Raw genomic sequence first — 25,140 nt, forward strand, 5'->3', positions numbered from 1 at the left:
CTTTGGCCTCACTCTGCCGAAGGAGAGGGTGCAATTGCTGTACTGTGCTTGGGGCAGAACTGTAAACGGTAAGGCTTTATCTTTTCCTAAGTATAACAGCTTTTTTGTTATTTTACAACGTAAAAATTATCCACATAGTGTTGTTTCTGTTGTCTGTCCTATGTGCTGTCCTTTAACAACGTGTTAGACCGTCGCCATGCTGTCGTTTCATGTATATCAACATTGTTCGGGAACAGTTAATGGCCATGCTGCCACATTTGGGGAGTCAGCCTTTGGATAGCTTCCTGAAGAGACCTTGGACAGAGATGTGGCAATGTTTGACAAAGCTGGAGTAGAACTGTTTTTTCTATTTGAAAAAAAAAAAAAAAAGACAGAAAAGGTTTTTTGATCTTTTAATAATTGTTTTCGATTGAAATCACAATTTTTTTTGTGGGCAAGAGATTAAGTGGTCATTGTGTTGTTTATAGAAAAAAGTAGTTATATAAAGTACTTGACATATTAAAGAGTGTATAGTAATATTCTCTGAATTTCTTAAGAAGACAGACCAGGATCTTCCAGAAGGTACAACACTTGTCCAAACTTTTAACTCGACAGTATCACTAGGGTAAATGTGGAATTGTGAAGCCCTGTTTTACTTCCAATAGTACAGACATACAGGATGGGATTCGTCTCGCCCTCATTTTGGATGCCTACAAAGTAGCTTTCCACACCTGACTTGTCTCCTGAGGAACCTGTGCAGTCAGTGCAGTCATTGCATCTGACCTATTCTCAGTGTTTACTTTAGAGTGAGATGAAGTTCTTGCTATTGACTGAAAGGAATTTGACAGAGTAGCTCAGATGGAGTCATCAATTTTTGATCAGACAAATCCCACCTCTAATGCTGAGTGACCACCCTTTTCTTATCTAGGTTTCAAGCAAACATGGAGACTATTCTTCGCTGCCCCATCAGTAGATATTAATTTTAACCCTCATCTAAGGTTTGCTTCTCCACATGTTTCTTTCTAATACATAAAGAAACTTTGGCTTGATACCATTTCTAAAATACTTCGGACTTCTACCTCCCTTGTCTTTTCAATATGACTGTACTGACCTTCATTACTACTGACAACATTATTATTATACACATAACACTCTTGACTTCATTTCCACCTGTGAAAATACAGTGTCTTTTGATAGCTTAGGAAACAGTTGATCACTGTTACTAATACTGATGAGTTTTCAAGGATATCCTCAGAAATGGGATAAACTTCGACATTGGACTTCAAAGAGTGGGAGGGAAAAGATAGCTGGAAAAACAAATGCAAAAAATTTCTGTGTTTATTCATTTCTACTCATATAGATGAAAACAAAAGGCAAACAACCTGAAAACAACCTGTGGTTACCTCACTACTGTCAAGTACTAGGAAGAGAACAAGTAATAAAAGCTAGCAGAACCAGATGAAATAAAACCAAACTAGTCTTTCATTCTAATAATCTATGCGTATGGCACAGTCATTAGATGACTGTCATAAAAGAGGAACTATATCCTAGAGTGGTGGTCTCAGACATTTTTGCTTTTTTGATTACCTTTATTTTGCAAATAATTCCCTGCAGTGATGGCAAAGTTGCATAGCATGGAAATGTACTCATCTATTCAGTGTCTATAAATACACACTTTATGAGTTTTGTCTGTACATGCAAAAGATAGTAAATGTCAAAGAGAATATTTTGCCTGCTTTGCTGAAGGGCCTAATTCTTAGCAATGACAATATAAGCATATTAATCTTCTTACAGACGACATAGTTACTTATTTGCTGAAATGAGCTCGTTATTTTCAGTGATATCAAGACCATTTCTATCATATCTCTGCATCCCTAAAATGATAACAAATCTTCAATACATGTACAAAGCGCTAATTCTCCTCTTGCTCTCATGTTGATTCTCAATCTAGCATCAGCATGAACTGAGAGAGAGCGCAAGAACAGGCTTTTTGAAGGAATATTAGGTTAGCTTCAAATAGAGCTGCAATTTTTGGGAGAATTTTTTGATTCTGTATAGGCGTATCTGTAACATTGTAGCAAATGTTGTCCTAGCAGAGGGAGAGTGAGAAACTGAAGTAGTCACCCTATGGTCTTTCCTTGAGCAGATGCTTTCCTCTGTGGAGAGTTTGCTGTGCGTGTCTTTGACCCCGAGCTTCTGTTCTGGGATCACACCCCAGGAGCTTCAGCTGAAAAAATGGGGGAATGGATCTGTGCCCCTGTTAACGATGAGACTAAGTTGTAGGGGAGGCATTGGATGATCTGAGTAAAATCATAGATTCTTTCGAACTGCATAAAAGTGTTCAGGTAACTAAGCCATGTGGCCAAACTAGTACAGGCACATGTTTGCGCTGCAGATGAAATGCATGGTGATAGCAGGCGGAAAAATGCACAGAAAATGCTGACTCTATTCTTTGCCCCATGGTTACTCAGCTCAGCTCAGCTTAGTTCAACTCTGCTCAGCTCAGCTCCCTGGCAGCAGAAGGCCTCTGGCCTGTTGACTATGTACAGCCTGCAGGCCTCTAGACTGGTGGCAGTCCCCGGGTGCTAAGCCATCTCCTCCATCCTATGGGACTGCCCTATATGCAACTCCAACATCCTAGCTGCCATGCTTTAGAGGTCCCCTCAATAGTACTCACTGCTCTGGCCTTTCCTCCCTGGTTCTGGTCCTTCTCCAGAGTCGAGTCTTCTTGAGAAGACAAGGTGAATAGGACATCCCACCACTTGCAGTGAGGTGGCTCATTTCTGCTATATGGTAGCATGGAGATTTCCATTACCTTATAGGCTGGCAGATCTCCAGTGAGGGCGCTCCCCCGCAGCTTCTGCTGTTCTCTGCCACGGGTCGGAAAGTGCCCGCCACCAGGGATGGTCCTCATGCTGTCTATGTGAAGCCATTTATGATTTTGAATTCCCTCATTATTGTATTTTTCTGCTGTTATTCAGGTGATTCAATACGATAGTTGGTCGTATGTACCTGGTGCTTGACAATACATCTCATGCTTACGTGTCTGTATGTGCATGTGGCTCCTGAGGAGAACGTCTATGGAGTGTTAATGTGCCAATTATCTCCCTCTCTCTTCCTTTTCCAGGGTATGCTCTGGTCAATGTCCTGGAGGAGGCAGATGAGGAAGGAGAGAGAGCTTTCCCTGTGCCATGGCAGGCAGTCCCTGTATTTGCACGCCTGAAAGGTTTGGAGGGAGTTGTGGATGACGCCGTGGAGGCTGTGAGCAGAGCAGGGTTGTGGCCACTTGCCTGATTTCAAGGAATTTGGCACCTGTGGTGCCAAGCAAGGCAGAGAGGTCAGGTACATATTTGGCAGCCTATTCCTGCCACCATTTCCTCCACAGTCCTGGGAAAGTGCATGCCTTGCAGTAGGCCAGGTCCTGTGTTTTGATGAGATGGGGTAAGAGCTTTGATGTTTACCGAGCCTCCCACAGTGTGAACAGGTGTCCTAGACAGCTCCTTGGGGCAACTGGGTTGCACCTAGTCTAGTAGGTGCCTCTTTTGGGCTAGGGGAACTGCATAGAGCGTGTCAATAAGGTGTTATAATATTTTCTTCTCTTATCTGTGTAGCAAACCAGGCTTTGGCAGCTCTGGCTCCAGAATGCCTGAATCACTTGTTGCTTTCTTAATCTTAGATGTTCTTGTAGCTGCATTCCCTGTGCTAGACGAGGATGGAAATTGATCTGGAGAGCTGCTTTGTCTCTGACTTGCCAAATCTTCTCATCTCTTTCTTCAGCAGGTACAGGCACCTGCAATCATGAAGCAGTGTTATATCTGCTATCCATTGACATAAGATTTCATATTTACAAAATCAGTAAATGTCCACAGCTCCTTTCTCACTCCTTTTTCTGCCCAGCAGAAATGGCTTGTCATTGCAAGGAGTGGAGACTTCTATGAACAGCAGCTGGAAACTGAATTGTTCGGTCACTCCTGGAGTCTTCTGCACTACATCTGGCTAGTGACTTAACCAATGTAACTTAGTGCCTAGTGTAAAACAGTAAAAAGTTTTAAGAAATTTAGCTGTGCTGTGAAGTTATTTTTTCAAGGGCTAGTCTCTGCATTAATTTTCATATAGACCTGTTTTTTCATCGTAAAGGTAACTAGCGCTTGTCCCTACTTGAAAACTGTGATTAAAGAAAAAGCTAAGTGTAACATCTCTCCTTGCCTGAATTTTGTGGATATTTTGGTTTTTAACCCATTATATAACCACTCTTGCAAATATTGGCAGACATTTGAGAAACTTCTTGATTTTTTTCTGTCTTTTTCCCCCTCTAATAAAATAAATAGCCCCCTATGCTTCTCACATCACCCATCTAGACGTGATTTCAACGTCATTTCTGCCAATTTGGAAAGCAGACAACAGAATACTTGGAAGGTGAAAAAACATTTTGTTCCTTATGAGAAATAAACTTTTTTCTCTATCCAAAGGTGGTTACTTAATATTAATTCCATATATTAATTCCACAAGGGCTCCTAAGGGTGGGGGGTGGGGTGGGGGTGGGGAGAATAGCTGATGTTAACAAATTATCTGCAATGCGTTGAGTAATAAATATAAAAATAGGCAAAATCTAGAAGACAGGCCAAGTCAAAATAAGTCACATCACTTAGTTATATGTCCATGTGCTGGAGGCCTCTGCACCTCTGATGTCATCCACACTACAAATGTGTCTATATCTGCCTGTTTTACGTCCTTACGATGTTCCTTTTGAATGCAGTCATTATCACGTCGCTGTTACATCTAAGCTTTGGAACTAATTCCTATATATTTTATGCTCTCTTGTTATATTTTGTATTTTTTAATTGAACACATGGCAGATAATTTGTTAGCAAGTGCCACGGCTGTCATTTTTGGCCAATGTGGCATGGCTTGACTTAAGAATATCTTTGAACTGCCGCCCCTTGATAAAAAAGAGCTATGACATTTAGACAAGGCTTGTAGTCTTCACTGCACGGCAGTCACAGAAGCAAACCTGTGAGAGACTTCCCGGAGTTATGGTTTACCTGAACCACTCCTGTGATCTCACCAGAAGGTTTCCATAGACGCTAGATCCACTCATGACGGACAAGGGCTGGAGACTCTTCCTGCAACTGCTCAGCACTTCCTGCAGAGTGGAATGAACTTCATCCTTTGTATAATAAATATATCAAAGCACTCCCTGGAATCTCCTTAGCTACACGATTGTTGAAGAAATGTTATATGCTGTTTTCAGCACTTCCCTTGCCAAAGGTAGGAGTTCTGGGCCTTGCCGCACAAATGGCAAATTTCAGAACACATGTTTCATCACATATGAGTTGCTTTTCTGGTATTACTATTCCATTTCATCCTTCACTTTTCATAAAGCTGAAAGAATAGTTAGCAACAAAGTAATTGTAGACTGTCACGGGAAAACTGTCTCCAAATAAATTATTACTTCAGAAACTTCAGAAAAAGCACTTCTTCCTTGTCATTGAGGATTTATGTGTCCATAAATATGCAAAGTTGTTTTGGGCTAGTCAGTGATTCCACATATTTATAAGATTTCTGCAACCACTTCTATCTGAAATTCAACAGTCTCTAACCATTTTAGAGTGTTTGCCTGGAGACATTTTAGCAAATCCTTTGAAAATTGCTCAAACTAGGGATTATACATTGTATACACATGTTCCAGTGTTTAACTTCATATTCGCTCTAAGCAAAGAATCATCTAAACACTTCTTGAAACTCTTGAATATCAGGTCATTATGATCACAGGTAAATGGAACAGAATCAGTGTTTCTATTGCTACCCTGAATCCATCCTCAAAAGAGGTTTACAGTGTATTGCCGATCTCATTAATCATCTTTGCCTAACACTTTAGTTCATATAAATAATTATTTTGGATTTCAATTTCACAATACCTCAGATAAAAAGAGGCACTTCTTTTTCATGGTCTTTTGCCACGGGTTTGGATAATTTTATTCTGGATTTGAATAGCTGGCCAAAATAGGCTTTGAGCCAAAGCGTAAAAGTTTCAAAGCCTAACAAGTATGGGATGAATACGGTCATATCAACCCAGCTAACCCATGGAAGGTAAGAATTAGGGAAGTATTTTTTTTCTAAGAGTATTCAGTATCGTCAGTTCCTGGTAAAAACAGATATTACCACCAATTTCAGAACCATGAATATAAATGGTAATACTGTGAACAATGTCCTACACCTCAGGAATAGAGCTGAAAATATTTATTTTCAGAAAATAAGGTAAAAAGAAATGAATGTTTCCTTTCTCTCCAATTTGTCCTTCCAAAGGTGTATGTTGCAATGTGCGTTTGGCTTATCCTCATATCTACTAAGAGTACTATGTGGGAAACGACTTAAACGCCACCAAGGACATTTTTGTGCAGCAGATGAATTTGCTCTTGTATCTTTGCTCCACTAAACAGGGAAGCCAATTTAGGAGGGGAAAAGGAGGCAGGTACATAACGTATGTGGTTTGTGTCAATGTAAATGTTATCAGTAAAGACAGGTAAGTTTGAGCCTGAATGTTCACACCCGAGTCCAGAATTGCCACATGGTTTGGAGAGTGTTCAGATACTAAACTTTTCCATAATGAAATGGAGAATTCATGTGAACTTAATGTTTTGGTGACTGTAACTCTTGCCTGTCGTACATACTCTTTTAAAAGCCCGTGGCTTCTACATAACAGGGTAGCTGAGAGGTATGTCAGATAGATCATGGGTTGAATAGATCACAGTAAAATGACTGCGGGCAAGTGGAGAGGTTTTCTTATATGTATTTCCCTGACTTCAGTACAGTTTTAGGGGAAAGCCGAGATTATGCTCTGGGGCGAGAAAGGAGCTTTTCTGCTATTGTGCCTTGCTAGCTAGTTAAGATAAGGCATGCCTTCCCACATTGAATGTTATGGCTTACTGGGTTTACTGGGTAGTAATAAGTGGTTTCTGCAAGTTTAGCCAATTCAGGATGCTCAGAGCTTTTTCTGCAGATACTCTTAGCTCTTAAATACAAATACTTGTGGAAATGAAATAAGATTTGTCCTGTCATGTGCTAGTATACTATTCTGTCCACTAGCCAATTGCTGCAAAAAGCAACTAATTACTCTGTATTTCCACAGGTTACACTGTTTTTCAAAGCATCTTTTTTTTTTTTTTCAAAATACGGCTGAAAAATAAGACAATTGCTTCTTCTATGAACAGAGGACCAAAGGAGAGTGCAAAACACTTGGGCTGATCTGCAGGAGGCAAACTGAAAAGCTTTATGTCTAGCAAAGTTCACTTCATGCTGGCCTGTGGAAAAAGAGATTGCAGGGGTGAGAGAGGTGAGAGAGATTATAAAAACTTGGGAAATCAGAGCAGAGAGAAAAGACCTGCTTACTTGAAAGACAAAGCACATAGTGGTGGTATTATAGTAGTGCTAAGAACTAAGGAATGGAGATGGTTTCCCTGGACTGCACAGTTGATCATGCAGTGCAAGTCTGGACATATCACAAGGCCCTGGACAGATATCCTCTTCTGCAGTCAGTGGTTGTTGACTTCAGCGGCTCATCGCCATCCTGCCCTGGACAGTCCTGCACTTGCAAGAGCTGCAAGCGTACTGCTTGCCTGAGCGCTCTCTAAGATGAAAATGTGTTGGGGATTGTAAAGTCTTCATCAGTTACAACTGCAGCTGAGAAGAGCGACGTCCAGGGCTTAGAGAAGAGCCTACCGGTGCTTAAAGTTAAGCAAGGTGAATTACCTCATCTCCAGCATCTGTTTTGCCCAAATGCATGCAGGAAGTTTACAGTGAATCATGAAAGTTTACACTGAATCATGAAATTGAGTCTTAATTTTTCTTTGGTCCTGGTTCAACATCCAGCTCTAGACCTTCAGTGACATTCTCTACACAATGCAATGCAATTTGTATGTGTAGAGACACCCGAGCTAGTGCTGAGTGAACTTGGACGCAGTAGCCCTGCTGAAAACCTGGCTAGGACTGCCGCAAAAAATATTGTTCTAAGGCAACTAAAGCTAAGACAGGTTTTAATACTTGCATCTGGTGTATCTGAGTGGCCCTGCGCTGTGCTGTGCCCGCAAACCTTGTCTCCATTTGTTTAAAGTGGTGTCCCCTGGTCTTCTTAGTACCTACAGCAGTTAAGAAGACATCCTGCTTTTTACAAGTGATTAAGAAGGATAAAATCACACTTAAATTATTTCAAAGCATGGAGTTACGATAGGCAACCTGGAATGAGGAGGGAAAAGGTTAACTGGGACATGTAAAGTCTGTAGTAGCACAATATTATAGTAATATGTCAGGCATTTTGCTAACTAGTCTTGTCCTTGTAGGCTGATGGACCCCACTGTCCCACCCACAGATTGCAAGGCCACTGCCTGGAAACTGAAACAAAACATATATATATAAAGGGTTCCTCTCTGACGAGGATCAGAGGAGGGATCTTTAAAACATATGCACTTTATATGATTGAACCACGTGGAGATTATAGTAGTTTTTAGCTTTGGATATGTTTGCCGCTGCTGAGTACTGGTCCTTTAGGACGCATAACTTTCTTGCACAGGCTGTCTTCAGCATACACCATTAACTCTGCAAAAGCAAAACATCACAGGAATTTCTGTAGTTGCAGAAGACTGGTTAGGGTGGACTTGACTGTATAAAATTGAAACTAGATTCAACTTTTAACTCAAAAGAATGCAACAGAAACAGAAAAACACAAAAGATTTCTCTTCAAAGTCTTACCAGGTGAACCATTTCCTTTCATGAAAATATCTCCTTCGATTCTAGCTGAGTGGACCTCACAGATGAGGATCAGTAAGGAAAAAAAAACCCCAAACAGGCTCTATAAGCGTTCTGCTGCCTGTGTGAGAACAAGGACGTGCAGGGCTTTCCTGCCTCTGTCTCATCTGACCACAAAGTCAGATACTAGAGAGCATGGACTACCAGGGGGTTTGTATCTGGGCCCTGCAAAGATTCCAGGGTGTTTTCTAGTTAATAGTAAGCAACTATTTTTCCAGATTGTTAACTGGTAGAAATCAGGTTATCTGTGGGCCTGTTAAATTGGCTATTATTGTGAGTGTGGCATGCTTTCTTTTATTAAGAGCGTTTCAACCTGAAAATAACTTTGCAAAATACTAATGAAGTAGGGTTGAAAAACAAAAATTTCCTTAGTTCTTCTCTAAAATTGTCATTAAAATGCAGAAGATAAGGAACCCCTTGCCTTTAGGCTGAAAGGTCTGGATTGCTGTCTGCCTACATTCTGTTGAAATCTGAAAGTAATTCTTGTACTTAACCTTCTATCTTATTTGATGAGTCATAGGAGTTTTTTTTCTTCAGTTGACTGTGTTTTTATAAAACACTGTAGAGATTTTGCTGTAGAGACTTTTTTGGGCAAGCTCAAGGGAGTATTGGGACCAAATTTAGACTCTCTGTAAGCAGGAGCGTCTCTCTGGCTCTGGTCTTGGTTTGAGGCCAGTGGAGCACCATGATTCTCTGTCAGGCGTTGGAAGATGTTCATGTCGCACATGGCCCTTTGGACAGGTTTTACCTCAAACTAGCCAGGGCACAGAAATCCAGAGGCAAACATCTCCAGTGCATCAGCTATGTTAAAATAATACATTTACCAGAATCCCAGTTTAGATATCAATGTGTTTCTCACGAAATATACTGGGTTTAGGGTACCAGAAAGAGTTTTTAATCATAAATATCCGTTTTGGGTTACACTGAAACAATCTCTATCTAGCGAGTAGCCCACTGGATTGCCGAAGAAGAAGAACACAGGCTAGATTTTCAGACAAAACATGCTCACTTTCAAGGCTAGATTTTGAAAAGTGTTTTTCACTCCACATCACCTTTACTGGACCCAGAGGACCAACTTTTATAAGCACTTGCCATGCTGGGTATACTACAGCTGTTACGCCTCCTTTCTCTATTTTCAGGGGGAAAACCTGAAACACAGATAGCTGATGGCTTAAGAAGCCAAAACAAACCTAGACCTTTAACTTCCAGTTAACAATACTCCAATCACTCTTCACAGCTTTACGATAAAAGAGTGCTTTCAGACTCAGGGGTGAAAATAAAGCTGAATTCTGTGACTAGTATTAAAAATGAGATCCATAGGCTACTGTTGCCCTTTAATACAGTATTCCAGGACTGTATAAGAATGACATGAAAAGCTGTATTTTCACTAGTTCTAGGAAAACTGCTATATGCATGTTACTTGACTGGAGAGAGAAGACTGGAGTGCTGGTGGTAGATGAAACTGTAATTATGGTGATTATTTGTAATAGCAGCATGTTTAGGCATGAACCTCTAAAAGCATAAATGATGAGAGAATTCCTACTTGTTTTGGCCAGAAATATAATAATCTAAGATGATAATTACATGATAGTTAATTTTATCATTTGAAAAGTCTTGCTGAAACAACAACTCAGTGGAACAGGCAGTCAAGAATTGCTAATATAGTGTATTTCAGACCTCTGATCATCCCGCAAAGATGATTTCTCACCAAGAAGGTGGCTCAGGAATGAAAATATATGTGTCATACTGGTATGGTTTCCAGCTGACTTGGGTAAGGTCACTTACGGTACCTTTTTTAAGAGCTCAGGTGCAAACCTGAGTTGTGAATCTAAAACTGTCTACTTTTGAAAAGGGGATATCCACTTGTGACACTCTGAGAAGGCATCTCTTTCTCTTTGTCCCGGAGTTCCCCTATTGTAGAATGAAAATTATATTTTTCCACCTCTTCTTCTGTAAAACTAAATTAGGAGGTGCTCACATAGTGTTGTGGTAGAAGCTATATGATTATATAAACTGTAATTTCAGAAGACACTCTGGCTTATCAATAATCTAATTCCACTGATTCACCCAGAGGGATCATTCTGATTTCCAAGGCGTCCGTGAATCCTGCCATAACAAAGCTTTAATTCCTATTGCTCTTATGACTTAAGTTATGAAGAAAACTTTTTTAAAAATATAATTTACTTCTCATAATTTATGCTACTCATTTAATTTTTGCATTTTATTTAACAGACTCAAGAAAAAATAATTGGTCAGCCTTCAGTGGCCAAAACCATTCTGTCAGGAGAGCTTTAGATGATACCTATCCGCTTAGGACAGAAAGATGTCGTGATGACAGTTCACTGTATCCTCCAGCAGCATATGCTGTCATTCTGTGGAGGCAGTAAAATGACAATTAACTCATTTTTACTGGAAAGTTTAATGTGAATGTTAATTAAAGTGAAATAATTTATCTATAACTACCATTTATTGTTTTTTGGTGATTTTTTAAAGCAAATATATTTTAGGCCTATATGGAATTAAATGTCTCTTCAAGCTGATCAAAAACACGGATCCTAATATGACAAAGACAAATGACAATCTGTTACCTTGAATACAGAGTCAAAAACAGGCAAACTTCTCCTGTTAGCCTCCTCCTATACTGCCTAGTTTTGGTATAAGACAGCTAAGCAGAATTTGATAATAAACAGTACACGCCTGAGGTTGATAGCTTGGATCCTGGCTTTCCAAGCTCTAGTGAAGTCTGAGCTTCTAACATGAAGCACAGAAGCAGCAAGTCTCTACTTTGGCAGGAAACGCATTTGCAAATGTTTGGATTGTTAACATATGCTACAATTACAGAAATTTGAAATTATTATGGAACAGAGATAAGCCTGCTAAGCACTAAGCTTGCTTCCTGGAAATCTCTCTGTTGAAGAACTTCCATTTATTTTGTAATCTCACAATGTCCCATCTGCATCTTCTCCAGGGGTTCCTATAAAAAAAATCACATCTGACGTCTTTGTGCAGTATATGAGACCTAACAACACGGTCCATCTCCATTAGCAGAGTTCATTTGGTGTAACATGGAGTGTACTAATGAGCTGACTGGATCTTGTTTGATCACTGTAAAGGTATTACTTGCTGCTATTCCTTTGACAGTGTCCAACTACTGTGAAATAGAGTGGTTGATTTTTTGCATAAGGTTAATGTTACCAAATTATGCTGGAGATTGAGCACAACCAAAAATTCATTGCTATATCTTGATTACTCAGTATTACTTCTTTATATATGAGGAAAAAATATTTTATAAACAGAGCTAAAGCAAATAGTAGAAAATAGTGTTAGTTAATGATGCTTTTTTTCTAGCTTACCTTAGCCAAAATCACTTCATTCTTATTTAGAAAAAAAACCATTGAATAAAACCATTGTTTCCTCAAGCTCCAAAGCCTATCTTCGACAATGAAAAATATCAGATAATCAGTACTGATAGTTACAAATGAAGGAATGTCATCTTTCAGTTAAGTTCCTAGCCAGGCCAATGTTAATATAGTTTGAGGAGGAGTCTTTAACCAGACTGAAACTTTAAAAAGCACCACTGGAAGTCGCTGAAAATATTTTCAATGAATTAAGTGATGGTTTTATCGAACCACTTGAATTATGCCCTAAAGCAGAAGATTTGGTAAGTCTTCATAATAATTATCATGGCTACCAAACCTGCAGGTACTAAGGTCAGTCATGTAAGCGTTTTGTCTTTGCCTAGATCTCACCAAGTAACCTCTCTTATACTAAAAAAGATTATAAGAATTTTTGTAGTTTTTCATTAGTTCAGTGGAGCCTGGAAGAAAAAACGAATCCCTCACAAGGAAGAGTACAAGAAAGCTTATATGTGAGTACTTTCCTAGTTCTTCTAAGGCAAATATAGAAGTTTACTAAATGAATGCATGCCTAGTATTTGCCAACTTCCTAGGGTTCATACATATAACCTATTTCCTTCCTGAAAGAAGCTATCAAAAATAGTTAGACTCATCTAAGAGGATCCTTATGATCTTTACAAGTGACTAGGTAAAGAGAAATACTTCTTAAATATTTGCTGTTACTTGATAGCCCAACCACCTTATCTAATAGTTTGCTTACTTTTTTGTGCACAGGCACCAGTGACTCTTCCTTTGAATCTATGACAACATATATTGCATCAGTACCTCTTTGATAAGGGGCTGTGCGTGGAAGCTGCAGTTGTCTATAGATTAAAGGAAGTTGAAAGGAGAGTTACACAATATGTCCATTAGTCAAAGCAAGTAAATGCGTTTAAGTATTGTCCAATTTCTAATGAAAATCTTTCTAGGTACAAAGAAACTGGCTTGGCTGCCCTTGGTCTGCGGCTCTCAATGTATACAGGTGTCTTCAGTTTAATTGCTCAGCGCAGGACTTATTAATAATAATAGCTGGAAACTTTCATATTTGGAAGATGAATAGTGTCTCAAAAGCAGAGTGCCAGCACCGATGACAACCAGAACTTGATGCTTAGTACTTTTAATGAACTCATTAGCAAAGGATTTGAAGCACTTTGCCTGCTAAGTGCACTGCACTGCAGATGAGAATATTCTCATCTTCACCATTGGAAAATCTAGAGATTTGTCTGAATTTCAGAGGCACATACTATTTGCTTTTTCAACCTCTTTACAGTCTTCACCTGGAGATGGACTAAAGCAGTATGATGACTAGCATGGAGGAACCCATTTTTAGATGTTGTTCCTCCAGCTGCTCTAGACGAGGGAGCTCTGCCAAGCTACAAGTTTGAGAGAGCTCTGGGGACACACGTGGTGCCAAGCAGCATGGCCTGACACGCTTTCAGATCGAACTGAGGTAACAGCTAAAGCTCAGCACTAATTAAGAAGGGATTTTTAACTGCAATTTTGGTTTATGGTATATGAAGTTTACCTAACTCCTGTTTTAGACACTTCAGTCTCACTTCAGTTCGCACTCTGAATTTCTTTTATATTTAGAAGCAAAAAAGGATGGCTAAGTGAAACATATGTTGCTGGCTGAGGTATCAATTCCTTTAAACATTTGGTTACATCCTGTTTGCCCCTAAAGAAATCTGATTTATGCTCCGGTATTTTTCACTCTGGCATGGCCATGAGAAGCAAAAGGCAGTCTAAACCTCAGAATTTAACCTGGAACCTTTTAGAAAAGGAAGTTTGAATTTATTTCATTGGAATTAGGACAAAAACAGATCTTGAGATCAGTTGCATGTTGGATGCAAAACCAGCCAAAGTTGGGGTGTGTTAAGAACTGTGGTTTGGGCTCAGGCAGGTTTCTTATCATACGTTATTCATGGGACTGGACTTTTAGACGATGCTTATTCTTTTCTTTAAGACACGTAACTTACGGATGAAATTTCAGAAGCTTTCAGTGCTTAAAATTTCCCACTGTACCTCAGACCAGATTTTCATTTTTTTAAAGCTTAAGTTACTGAACTCTTCTGAGAATCAGGTAGCTTGCAACAATGCTTAAATGGAAGCTGATGTTTTTGTCAAAGGTGTTTTCTCCAATTATTTTTTGGTCTTCAAACAAAGGTACATGTATAGAAATATGTATAGAGAAAAACATGTTCTGCCCAAATCCATTTCTTACCTCAGAGGCAAAGCCAGCTGTACGAGAGGACGTTCAAAGACTAACGTGTCAATGGTATAAACATTAAATATAGCGCTACATTCCTGACCTCATAGGTAGGAAGCTTCATGTCACCAGTTACAAGGCTATGGAAATTTCAGCCTGAAAGAGAGGAAGAAGAACAAACATTAATTTTGTGGAGAGAGGCAAAAAAAGAAAAAAAGAAACAGATTAACATGCCTTCTTCTGCAAGGGCTTATGTCGAGTCTGAGTACTTAAAAACTTATGTCCTGTATATGAGAGAGCCCTATGTTGAAGGAGATACCAGATACCATGCATGTGAACTCTGTGTTTTACAGGCTTTTTCTGTAATGGGTTTGTCATTAGTAAATAGTCTGCTCTGTGAGAAACGGTTGGTCAGTGGTTAACTTTCCAAAACTTTCTCATTATCTTTGAAACAGAGCAGATCTACTGAATTAAACTCAGACCTGCTGAGATAATCACATTGAACTGGAAGGGGACTGTACCCTTAAAAACCCTCCTGCAGGGAAGCTAACCGAGCTTCCTGCTCTTGAGTGAGGTGATGGCTGGAAACCAAAGCGAGGGGTGCCCTGAGGAGGCCAGGAGGCCCATTAATTCTGGAGCAATTTCAGGATGCCTACATGACCTGTAACTTATTTTTGCAGAATGCAACAGATGCATACAATATTCAACTGTAACAACATACTGCATTGTGGACTAGTCACACATGCAAAATACCGGGATATATCGTGAATATCTGCAGCCAGAGGATCATACCATTCTGAGACTGCTCATCCACACCATTTTTTTTTAACAGAGCATTATGTCAGCAGCAGTATAACCTTTACTTGACTCCTGGGGGGAGTTTTCTTTACTTTTAGTTTTAGACCTCCTGCTCTGATAGCTTCATTTAAGGATCATTTCACTGGAGGGAAAAGTATTGGGTTTCTGTGTAAATTATTAGCCGAGACTGTGAAAGAAATATGGAAAGTATGGACTGTGGAAGCTGACTGCAGTGATTCCCTCATGGCAGTGAGGAGGTGATAACAACAGATAAAAATTGATACAGAAACAATGAGCAAAGGACTGGGCCGTGCCTTTAGAACGGGAGCGCAAGCAGATGTTTGTTTGCTTTGCTACAGTCATCTTTTTGTATCCTTTTCCAGCACATAAAATCTAAGTTACCGGGGTAGGTCTGCTATAGACTACGAAGAAAATATGGAAGACACCTTTCCATGAGCATTAGGTGAAGTCCCCTTCTGCAGGGAGCAAAGTGGGGATGAAATGGCTTCCCTCTCTGCCAAGTGTCAAGGGCCAAAGGGTGATTATGATATCTGAAATATCTTCCCTTGGTCAACAGAAATAAAGGCACAGGAAGTGAAAGCAAGAGGAGACAGATCTTACCGAAATCAAAACTGACCAGGATGTACATATTTGTGTTCTGTTCTTCAGAGGTTCCTTTGGAAAAAATCATGCAAGATTCTTGCAAAATCCATGGTAGCTGATAGTTTAAATCAATATTCTCTCAGTTCTTGACATTTCATGAATATCTGAGGGAGGAGGTCAACTACCCTAGCCACCTCTCTGGCACACTCATGTATTGTCTTGGCTGGAATTCCCCTGTCAATGCTGATGGTGAAGGATAGCCTCACCTCACCCTCTGATGGCTTTTCTACTGAAATGCCCTGAGGGGCTCCCCACAGCAGCTGCTGCCCAGAAGCCACCAATGCACTCTATTTTTATCGCTATCAAGGGCCAAAATCCCCTGAAAGTTTCTGCTTGGCAGAGTGCCACTGGTTGACTCAGTGTCATGGTTCCAGCAAGTGATTCTGCTGTTACTTCCTTATGGGCCATACATGGACACCATATGTATTTGGATCTATCCTGTCTTTCTGGTCCTTTGCTTTTGTTCATATCAATCATCATTTTATACTTGTTGAGATTCAGGACTTCCATCAGTAATTGCTCTGGTAGAATGAGATAATCGAAAGCCAGATCTCCTTTGTTCTAGCTCGTATTTACAGCTGGTTACCCACAGCTTCTCTAAATTCCTTTTAGGTACAAATCCTTTTGCTTAAACTTGGCCCAACACTAATTTGTTCTGGAAAGTACTGAAAGAAATGGTCCCAGCTGCCTCCTTTTGAAAAAGATACTCAAAATGGATAAGTTTTCACACTTTTCTAAAAGGTATCCAGCTTTTTGTGTGGACTCCTTTGGATTTTCACAAACTTTGAAAAGATAATCTTTATTCAACTTCATTTCAAGTCCAGCTATTGTTACTGTTTATGTACTATATGAGATACCTACCTGTTTGGTCAGCTCCAAAAGTGTCAATTGTAAGGAAATGCATTTGCGGAACATACTTACATTTTAATTTATTTATTTTGGTTACTAGTGAATGCTTTAAAAAAACTTGCATCTTACTGTTTTTTTTTCTTTTCTCCTCTTCCAATTTTTCCTTTTGGAAAGAAGTAGTGATATTTTTATTTTGTTTTCAATTTTACTGCAGTAGAGGAGAGCTAGGGACAGGGATTTTCAATTCTTCTTTTTTATTTTTTTACGGATAAAATTCTAATTTGGCTTCATTCCCTGTGGAAGCCTTGACTGGGTTCCCATATGAAGTGCTTGGATCAGATTTAAAAATTCCCAAGAATATAGGTTTTAACCCTTCAACACTTAGTCTTCAAGAAACACTCACTTTGTCCACCTCATTTCAAAACAGAAAGTTGTTTGCAGACACGTGGAAAATATTATTTCCAGATGATACAGAACAGGAAAAACTTATCATTCTGTACTTGAAGAACTTCTTTTTGTCCTAAATGGGCAACAAATTTTGTTCCCATTATCATTAAATCATGTCCACGTGATGAGCAAACCAAAACAAATTAGAAGGATAAAAGTGGTGATGGAGAACCATAACTAACAAGACATCTGTAACCACACAGAAGAAACCGGTTCTTTGTCTCCCGTAATGTTTCTCTTTTTCATTCCTGTCAAACATTGTGGCCTACTGTCGTCAGTTACCACTTTGTCTCTTTTTTGGATTGTGAGGTACCTAGGACTGAGACCTTTTTTTCTTAGCATTTTGCAGGCTGCCATTGATGTCCGTGGTTCTGTACAATCATGGCAATGCATTTGTGTCTGCTTATGCTTTCACACCTTTTTTTCTGCTGTGGTATACCAAGAATACCTGGATATGCTGGATGACTTTAAAAATCTGTAATGATAGTAACACCTGAGGAGAATAATCTCTGTACGTTCACCTGTCAGGACTTACAGTGTCAAGTGAACAAATCCAATTCCACCTAATAGATCTATTTTTACACCCCTAAGAGTTATTAATATATTACATATTAAAAAACAAGTATCCTTATAAACTCTGCTTCATATGTATAGATAGGAGTCATTCCTTTGAGTAACAATACAAAATGGGCAATTTCAGGTCATAAAGAAAACAGACAGTAGTACTAAGCACATGAAACTGAACTACAAGGCCTGGGAAAGTAGCCTAATAAATGAATAACAAAACGGCCAGATAGATAAGAACACTTTTTTCAGAGCTCTGCAACTCACACAACTTAATATCGTTGTAAGGGAGGAAAGTGTTGCAAATACTGCCTAATTCTTTTCTGAAGCTCATGTCCTCTGCAAAAAAAAACAAAAAAACAAAAAAAAACCAAAACTAGTAACCATGCTGAAATGATTAGCGTGATTGTACCATGAAATGGCTTGGATTTGCTCATCTGGCTTCAAGTTCAGAGGAATGACCAACAAGTTGACTTATGTTCTTAACAGTGTAGACCCAGAAGGGTTCGAGCAGATGTTGCAGGCTTACTCCAGGCAAATACACGAGGTTTTGTGGTTTCTCTTAAGTGTTTGCTAATATCTACCACATTGCAAAGTCAAATGTCCTTTCTCAACAGAGCCGACTATTCATAATACAATACAGATGATTTAATCTGTGGTTAGGACTTTCCATTTCTACTCGAGCTCTGTAAAGTCTGAACTGCTCAAACCTATATTACACTGACACATAAAAAATCCCCCAAATATCTCTGATCAGTTCCAACCCCCCCTCCAAACTCTAACAATTCACACCTCTGTGACTGCATTAGACTGTGATCGTGTCTATGACCCTATACCTGTCCCTGTGCAAATAGGACATTTTTCCTTCAAATCTTTAACTGAAAGAGGTGAGAGGGGTTTTTAGAGATGTTTTTGAAGCGATAAGAGGTAACTGTGTTTTCAGAGCTAGAAACATCAGGATCTTGAATATATTTGATTCTATCATTTGCAACTAAATGTGGGCCACACTCTTCTACTTGTGACTTGCTTAAACAAAAAATAAATGCTATTTATGTTGAAGATATGCTCTGAAATACAATCTACTACCAGATAAATTACTTTTAATCTAATGGTTGTTTCTTTCAAAGCTAATTTAACTTGTCTCTGCAGTCCCAGACGGATTGAAATCCTGAAAAGCTTTGTTATTTTTTTTTCCAGAAAATAATTTCTTTCCCAAAATGAGGAGTTTCTGAATAATTCAAATGAATCCCTTCTGAGTTTGGTGAGAGCTATTGGACTAAAGCACTGGGTGACAGAAGACTTAGAAAACTCTAAACAATTTGTTTAGACATCTTAAAACAAAACATTTAATTGTTTTTGCTTGAAAACTGTTTTCATTAATAAACGAAGACAGAAGCCTGAGAGATTAGAGACTCCTAAACGATGCACTGTGACAAAAGAAATACCTCTGCTGACAAAAAATGGATTGTGAATTTTTGTTGCTTTATCAAAACAAACAATGGATTTTGGTTGACTGGAGATAATTTTCCTTCCCCCCTACTTTGGACAGAGAACCAAAAAAAGAAAAACCACCCTTTTCATGCATAGCACTATTCCAGAGTAAGTCTCAGATTAAGGCAGAATGAAATAAAGTTTATATGTTGATTGAGACCCTGGCCCCTTTGAAATCAATGGCAGAATTCCCATTAATTTCTCTGGGGTCAAGGTTTCATCTTCATCTTTAAATTACAGCTCAGTTTTCTTTCATCGTACGCTAGAGAAGTGAAGGAGGCTTCTTTCTAGTTAAATCACTGCTAGTGAATCTGTCCCAAAAGAAATACATGATACACATTTCTCCTTCCTATCCTAAAAAAGTGTTGGAAAAAGCATATTTCTCCCAATTTTATAATGTACATAGGCGTTTTCAAATGTATCTTAATGTCTTCGTCTATAGTAAGCCCTGTTTAAGATGCTAATAATTTTTGACAGGCACTTCCCTTGTGTCTGGATTTTGAAAGGAAAACCTAGAGCATAAAATGGCCTTGTTCTAGTCATACAGTGGATTGAAACCAGCAGAAGCTGATAGCAAACAGCTTTTCTCAAAATGTCAGTTCAGTTTTCTTTCCCATGGATTTCTACTTTGCCTTTTGCTGCAAACTGGCAATGCTGTTTAAAAAGACAGAGCCGAAAAAAAAAAATCAGAAAAGTGCCCTAAATACTAATATATATTCTAGTTCTTTGCACCAACTGTACTTTCTCTGTGATAGCCAAAGCGGAAGTAAAGAAAATTTCTCTCCTAAAGAAATTTCTGCAGAGGTTTGTTACGGTGGAGTATGAACAGCAGAGACTTTGGTGGGTGCTGGTTTGTTTTCTGCTCGGCAAGGCTGAACTGTGGCTGTGATGGAGGATCTTTGCTTCATTTCCTGGAGATAGACCTCCAAAAGGTGGGAGTTTGCACCCAGAGGTTCAGAATAGCTATTTCCTTTTCCAGTGCAGCCCAGATTCACACACGCCAATTGCTTCTTTTTATTGGGTTAATGACAAGTCACAGGTAATACAAATGCTTAGCACTTTTCACCCATGTATGAGAGCAAGACAGCCTTTATTGGGTCAAAGTTTTAATTAAATGCTGCTTAAGTTATGGTTCAGGCAGCTAAATCGAAAATTCCAAGGCTAAGGGCTATCTGAAAGGTTTTGAAAATTCAGCCATTTTTATGACAGATTTGGAGATGCAATGAATGTCCCAGGACTTTGTGTAGTCGTTGCATATTGGTAGAGCCAAGATAACTGAGCATGTGCTCTTTGTTACTGTAACTTGATTCTGTATTTGAGTCCTTGGGTGCCTAATAATGCATATTAAAATGTTGTGTGTCCTTACCTCTTACAAAAACCTGTTGTTGTGCAAACAACGAAACACTTCAGATTCTCTTGGTTCAAAGAGGGCTTCTCCAATGCAAGCAGGTACATCCATCTGAGCAAGCCACTCTAGTCCCTTTTTATAAAGCACACGCAGTTAATCAGGATGGTCAACTAGGGGATTCATCTTATCCTAACATAAAGATCTGTAAACAGTCAAATGCATCCCATCCTGGTGTTTGGTGACAATGTTGATGAGATCTTCATTGACAGTGATGGAAGCCTGGACACCAAGCACGCATCCAGATAGCTACCTCTGGGTTGCCACTGAACTTTGGGAAGGTTTTTTTCCCTTTTGCTTTGGTTGCTGGTGTTCTTCAATGCAAAATTCAGATTGGATCTAAATACTTATTTGCTTTTGAAATTGTTATCCATACCATTAGAGATTTCACCAATTTTCCTCTGTTGTTATATGTAAATTGGTCAGGTCTTGTCCATACTGAATTTGTTTTTCATTTAGTCATAGAAATATGTGTCTATGTTTGTAAATAAAAGCTCTTGCGGTTTGTGGTTGCAGACTCCTCAGGGAGGCAAAGCTGATAACGACTCTCACCCTAAACCAAATTAGGAACATAGCTGTCTAACACGTTATTTAAAAAAAAAAAAAGGGAAGGGAAAAAAAAAAACCGTGAAGAGGAAGTGAGACTCTATCTTCATGTTGAATGACAGAGATTATGAAATTTTTGACGAAAACACAAAAATCTTATTCAGACATCCTGCTATAAACGTTAAGAGAGGACAAGCATCCTACAGTGAGAGATGAAGCACTTGCAGGGTTGACCAGAATGCTTCTTATAGCCTTGTATATTAAAGGAGCAATTTCAGTTTTGTTTGAATGCAGAAATTAAAATAAATACCTATATCCTCTACCACATACTTCTCCCTCCGTTCCTGCTGGACAAGCCTATTCCTTCTTCCCATTTTCTGCCGCAGTAGTGGCCGGGGCTCTTCTTTCCACTTGTTCTCCCAGTTAACGTCCCACCTTTGTCTCTGCACCGAGGGCACCCAGCGATTACATATGCCTATTGCAAGTGATCATTTTCCATTCTGCCTCCCAGCTACAAATTCTCATCGCAGTATACCCCTCTTTAAATCTCTCCTTTATTGAGTTTCATCAGCGTAAGGCCATTTCTAATACACCTGTTTGAAATAAAAAATAATTTTCTTGTGTCTGGCACTTTCTCTCAATTGCAGATTCTCACCCGATTCCAGGTTCCAGCCCCGATTAACCGGCACAAATGTGTTTCACATAAAAGCTATCTTCTCTTCACACACCACCCCCCCCCCGCCCCTGCTAGCAGTAGACTTCCCTACTGCACTATCCTCATTTGTAACTCTTTTGCCTTGCTTTCAGCCATACCCTCTCAGTTGTGACTTCACTGTTACTCATTTTTGTTTATGGAAGTGTTTAGCATCTGCCTTTCAAGGAGGGAGCTCTAAAAAGCTAAACAATTATCACAATCTTCATTTTAAATGTGGAAAATAAAGCTTACCAAGTTGAAGAAATTTGCTGCCCACTCCAGAGGGAGTATGGCAGTCTTAGGAATAGCTCCCAGGGCCACCTTCCCCACTGGTGTATGCTGGAGATCTGGATCTTTGGACTGATGAGCTTGTGCCTTTGCGTTGGCTTGTTCTCCCTCTCTTTTGCGAGCTTTTACTCTTTGGGGGGCAGGAGTCTTTGGGAAGCGTTATTACTTACCTGTGGTTTATGTATTTGACTTTTACAGTGTATTAGGGAAATGATTGATTTCAAACCTGCAGGCAAACATCCCCCAAAGAAGAGCGATCGACACTCTGCAGAAGCAGAAGGCTCCTCAAGAGGTGGTGTCAGAGCAAGTACCAGCTAGTGACTCCAGCGTGGAGCGAGGAGGGAGCCCTGAAACTGGTCAGTTTGGGGCAGATGCCAGTGGGAGAGGCTGATCAGAGATGGGCAGACACTCAGAGGACCAGAGCTGGCCCTAAATACTGCAAGCTGGTTCTGTTCCTTTACTGAAGAGTGAACTGCATCCCATAACAAAGTATAGATTAGGTGCAAATAAGACTAACTTGACAGTTTGTATTCTTAAATCATTTCTCCTTGTTATTCCTCTCTTTCTTTTCTAATACTTAACTAAACCTGCAAAACTCAGCTATTTTTGGGGAATACTGTGAAAAGTAATGTCCCTCCACTGCAGGCAGTGGCTTGAGCCAGTGAGCGGTGTCCGCATCCTTGGGAGGGAGGGTGGGAAGGGTCTTCAGAGCAAGGCCCCACCTGCATCCTATTCTCCTCCTTTGGAGAATGCTGTGTTTTGCCTGTGACTGTGAAGTTTACAGAGACTTGTTGGCTAATATTAGATGGATCAGTGCTGGCAGAGCCCAAAGAAGGAAAGACTAATGTGTAAATTGCAGTCCCAAAAAGCGAGAAATCAAGGGTCACATGCAGACTGGGGAGTCTCTTAGACGGCCTAGGAAGGAAGCATTGCTTGGCCATCACATGCCTTTGTCAGAGCCACAAGATATTTCTCTCTTGGCCCTGGCCTTTTGATCACTTTATCAGTGTTTTTAAGTCAAAATTTGGTTGTAAATAGCTGAAGACATCCTTGTCCTCCAACACATTACCAAACGAAAAAATTAGTTAGGAGATTGTTTTGCTTCTTTGCCTGACTTCTGGCCTCTTTATGTAAGATTTTTAGCTTTCCTCTGTGACTGCAATGTCTAGAATGTAAATCTGATATGTTAGTTTTGTAAAGGAAGGCTAGAATTCCAATTCGATCTCTCGTTTTGGGAAGACGGTGCTTTACGAAACACACCTGTTGTCACAAGTCTCACCAAACACTTTGAAGATTTAGAAACATATTGCAGAACTTCCCTGTTTATTTGCAAAGGAAAATTAGTATACCTACCAGAAAATATTCTAACAAAAATAAAAGTTGCTATTCTTTTTTCACATATGTCACTTACTGAATGTCAACAAGTATAGTGAAGGAAACCATTCAAAGTTTTGTGTCATTTTTTAAAATTATTTTGAATAAAAATTTCTACAGTATTGACAAGTATTTTATGTCTTAAATCGTTTCTGTATTGTGAAACAATGTGTATTTAATTTTAAAATTATTTTCCATATCAGAAAAAGAACTGTAGGTAGGGGGGACAGGTACTATGAAGTGGGCATAGAGCTAGATGTACAGTGTTAGAAAAGGTTCTTTGTGATTATATTGGTAAAAATGTATGCCATTTTTCTGCTTCTGCTTTTGTTTTGTGGTTGTCAGACTAATAAGAAGCAAAATTTTAAAATACTAGAAAATTGAATTTTGAGACTATTTACCTGACCTCATAAAAAAACTGGAGCAACCAAGAACACCTGTCTAAAAATTAAAATAACGGTACTGCAAAAGAAAGTCTTGGTTGCCTGTGAAAAAACAGTACTATACATATTTTACAATGGTGAAATACCAGAACTAATTTGAGGGCGGGGTTGAATGAAGATACACTGATTTTCCAGATTAAGACCTCAAATTAAAAGAAGATCAAAAGAGTTACACTAAGTGATGAAGACTGGATGTGTTTTCATAGGCAGCTTTTGTATCTAATGTTTTGTTTCTGTAAATATGATACACCATGAAGTGGAAGAAGATAGAGGAAGATTCAAGATACTGCAAAATCCTTCACTTGGAGAAGCTAAAACCAGAAAATTAGCCTAGCTTTTGTATAAAGCCTCAGTCCCTAGCCTATGTCATACTAGCAATTTGTTTCCTCTAAGACCTTCTTGACATCACTTATTCACCAAGAAGCAGAAAAGCTAAACCAAGGTTGACAGGGAGAGTTAGGTGAGGTCCATCTGCAGCACTTCATCTGCTCAACCCAGACCTTTCAAATGCCCTTTTTAATGCTTGAGATGGTTTCAGGTAGTGGTGCTAAGGCAGATGCTGTGAGAGGACACGGAGGTACGCTGGGGCAGGAGAGGGCAGCACTGAGCAAGAGCCGGATAAGGCGGCAAGCCCAGCTCTGCAGGCTCCCATAAACGTAACATTGGTGGTCAAGAGATCACAAACCGCTTGAGCCAGCTTTGCCGAGCGTATGAGGGGATGAAGTGGGAGAGAGCCTGCTGCACTGCAGACATGTGCTACAGCCCTCACTGGGAGAAGACAGTGTCAATCTTCCTCTGTTTCTGATTTTGCCAGGTCTGGTACTGTTATTGCCTGTGAACCGGCACAGATTGGGGGTCTAGAGAAATGAAAACAGCCTTCATCTTTACGGCATCAGCTTGGAAAACAGAAAATAAGAGCAACAGGCAGTTCCCTCCCTCTTTGAAAAAATGGAAAACACTATTGGAAAGCTGAAGCTTTGCATCTACAAATGGAAATTATAGGAAAGGAGTTTCTTAAATGTGGGGCCTTACTTGAACACTCCTTAGGCTGGATCTGTCCCTATGGCATGAACCAAACTGGGTACAAATAAGCTATATTTCCTTAAAGCAGCAAAACTTGATGTACCTCTTTCCCTTTCTCCTCCACACTCTCCTGCACACTTGCCTTAAAACGCCAAAGATGTCTCAGAGGGCAC

The 25,140-nt window shown here is 39.6% G+C and overlaps 1 long non-coding RNA gene across 1 annotated transcript in view; it reads right to left on the bottom strand.

Moving 5' to 3' along the window:
- Nucleotides 1-445: 445 nt before the first annotated feature.
- The window catches only part of LOC104149266 (uncharacterized), a 79,760-nt gene continuing 55,065 nt past the window's right edge, over nucleotides 446-25,140 (bottom strand). Inside the window, exons 4-6 of the long non-coding RNA XR_011139310.1 lie at nucleotides 14,398-14,538; nucleotides 5,022-5,122; nucleotides 446-4,004 (exon numbers count right to left, since the gene is read on the bottom strand). This is a non-coding gene — a long non-coding RNA (uncharacterized lncRNA). The remainder of the gene's footprint in view (nucleotides 4,005-5,021; nucleotides 5,123-14,397; nucleotides 14,539-25,140) is intronic.

Source organism: Struthio camelus, chromosome 2 (assembly GCF_040807025.1).
Source record: "Struthio camelus isolate bStrCam1 chromosome 2, bStrCam1.hap1, whole genome shotgun sequence".
Lineage (NCBI taxonomy): Eukaryota > Metazoa > Chordata > Aves > Struthioniformes > Struthionidae > Struthio > Struthio camelus.